A 2,991-nucleotide genomic window follows, 5' to 3' on the forward strand; every position below is an offset into this window, starting at 1 on the left:
GATCAGTGTGAGAGAGTATGAGATCGTGTGAGGGAGAGAGAGGGAGTGTGAGGTCACTGTGAGGGCAGTGTGAGGGAGTGAGAGATCAGTGTGAAAACAGTGTGAGGGAGTGTGAGGGCAGTGTGTTGAATGAAGGGAGAGAAGCTCAACTCCCTTGGCTGCATCTCTGGACCAGCTGCCCGTCCCAGGACCCACACACTGCATATGCGTGTACACTACCTGCATGACAGAAATGAGTTATTAATCATAATCAAAATCCTGACTACATAAAAAGTCAGTCCTCAGAACAGCAGGGTCTTCACTGTAAATGAGACTTCTGAAACCTTTGGAAGTGATTAAGCTTCTCTAACAGAATGTATATTTACCACATGATCTGTCGGTGAACTAGCAGAGATTCATGTTGACCGAATTCTGGTTCAGTGCGTATTCAGTCAGTCTCGAAGCGGCTGAATCCTCTGTTGGATGTTGGATGCTGCCCATGCCCATGTTGGAGACTTTATCGATTGCCAGTGAATATAAACAACCAGAAAACGACAACGACAACTGGTCCTGATGCGGTCGCAAACGAGGGCAATGTTTTCCAGTGCAGCAGATGGCGCCTCTGTGTCGAACGATCCCACCCTCCCTCCGGCACAGAGCGCATCTTTAATGCAGTTTCAGTCTGCCCCCAAACGGCGGCTCCCTGTCAGATACAATGGCTGGCGTTGGGATTTGGGCAGAGCAAACGGAGTCTGCATCGGCTGTTGGATGAGGAAGCGCTGGGAGTGAATTCAGTGGGTAGATGGGTAGCTAACCGCAGGAGGTGAGAGCCGGAGGGAGACGGTGATGCGCTGAGAACATGCGAGTCCTGGCGTCTGGATCTCAAGATCGGGTTACGGACACAAGCGCACACATGGGAACATAACCGCCGTAAATCAGGTAGCCACATAGCTAGTCAACCTTAGCTGACTAGTTACCTAACGTTAGCTACACAGCAAGCAAGCTATATGTACTCATTTATCATCGCGACCCTTGCATACAGCTGCAATTATTTTTGTAAATTGCGTTGACCTAGCTAGGTTGCTGCTAGCCATACCGTGCATGTAAGCATGCAGACGGAGGACGCCGTGTGGTTGTGTTGTACAATGCGCCGACAGGCTGCCGTGTTGCATCGAGCGCTCCGTGCAGCCAGCTAGCGCGATCGGTCCTGCATGGGCGCCGGGTAGCGGTGGTAACAACTGATACGACACAGATACCGGAGTGGCTAACGTTCACTTCAGAGAAGCCACCCAGGTACATAGTACCTATTAGATAAATTAAAGAAGCTTAGTCGAACCTATAGCTCACCCCTTTGGATGAACACACGAAGCGCCTGTATCTGAGTGGAATATTTGAATTTGATAACTATTAAAAGTGTGTTATAAAACATTGTAATCTGTTCTAGGACAGTTCTGCAGGAGTAGCTACAGAAATTCAGATACAGAGCATCAATCGCATGGCATCCTATCGTAGATTAAATTAAAGACAATTAAAGAGCAAGAATAAAAAGTAATAAAATAAAATAATGATTAAATTCAGAAAATAAGGCTCCAGATTTCCCTCAAGGCAAAGAGGAGATCTTAGAGAGGGAGATAAGAATGTGTTTGTGTAGATTAGACTTTAGAATGTGAATGAAGGACAGTGTGGCTGGAGTTCCACATCTCCAGTGCAATTTCTGTATGGCCTGGACTGTAGAGGACTCCCTGGACTGTAGAGGACTCCCTGGGCTGTAGAGGACTCCCTGGGCTGTAGATGACTCCCTGGGCTGTAGAGGACTCCCTGGACTGTAGATGACTCACTGAACTGTAGAGGACTCCCTGGGCTGTAGATGACTCCCTGGGCTGTAGAGGACTCCCTGGACTGTAGATGACTCCCTGGGCTGTAGATGACTCCCTGGGCTGTAGAGGACTCCCTGGACTGTAGATGACTCACTGAACTGTAGAGGACTCCCTGGGCTGTAGATGACTCACTGAACTGTAGAGGACTCCCTGGGCTGTAGAGGACTCCCTGGGCTGTAGATGACTCACTGAACTGTAGATGACTCCCTGGGCTGTAGAGGACTCCTTGGACTGTAGAGGACTCCCTGGGCTGTAGAGGACTCCCTGGACTGTAGAGGACTCACTGAACTGTAGAGGACTCCCTGGGCTGTAGAGGACTCCCTGGACTGTAGAGGACTCCCTGGACTGTAGAGGACTCACTGAACTGTAGTAGTGTTGCTTCTGTCTTATTCCCTTGAGAGCCTTTCTGAACTCTGTAGCCAGAGCGTCAGCATCTCCTGATCTATGAGGTGATCCTGTTTCATCATTGCACTCCTCCACCCTGCTGTAGCCTCCAGTGCCCCCCCCCCCCCCCCACCCCACCCAGCGTGTTGTGCAAGTCCCTCCTGCAGCTGCCGTGTCTCTCCTCCTGTCCCTCTGCCTGCTGGTTGGCCGTTTGGATAAAAGCATCTGCTAAATAAATAAATGTAAATGTAAATGTATGTCCACAGGAGTTCAGTGGATTGACATGGATCACTGCCAATAAGAGCGGGTTAAATGAGCCTTCCCCTGCCTGCAATTTCCACAGCTGTGGGTGGAATCTTGCTGACTACTCTGTAACCTGAGTTAATTATACAATATTATTAAAACAATTATTACTAATACAATTTATGTATTATATGTACATTTTACTTTAACTGGATTTCAATGTTTCTTGAAAAAAGTATTGCCAAAGCTAAATGCTATATCTACACAAGTGTTCAGTGGGACAAAAAGCCCTTACAGTGCTTATTATTAAGAGTAGGCAGAGCCAACCAAACACCTTTCCTGGGTTTTATTTTCTCAGAGAACCTGGCAGTGTGGTCTTTACAACAGTCCTTGAAGCTCCTTCCTAAGCCAGTGCAGCTGGGTGTTACTGTGGAGGACTTTTGATCTAGTTTTGAAAGCCGTTGGAGTGCAGCAGCGTGGCGGTGGCTCTTTGGCCTGGACAGGGTGG

The 2,991-nt window shown here is 48.4% G+C and overlaps 1 protein-coding gene across 1 annotated transcript in view; it reads left to right on the top strand.

The window, feature by feature from the left end:
- The first annotated feature begins 436 nt into the window (after positions 1 to 436).
- Positions 437 to 2,991, top strand: part of tlcd5a (TLC domain containing 5a) — a 6,461-nt gene continuing 3,906 nt past the window's right edge. Inside the window, exon 1 of the mRNA XM_036537145.1 lies at positions 437 to 918. The gene's annotated coding sequence lies outside the window, so the exon portion shown is untranslated. The remainder of the gene's footprint in view (positions 919 to 2,991) is intronic.

This window comes from Megalops cyprinoides, chromosome 9 (genome assembly GCF_013368585.1).
Source record: "Megalops cyprinoides isolate fMegCyp1 chromosome 9, fMegCyp1.pri, whole genome shotgun sequence".
NCBI classification, from domain to species: Eukaryota; Metazoa; Chordata; class Actinopteri; order Elopiformes; family Megalopidae; genus Megalops; species Megalops cyprinoides.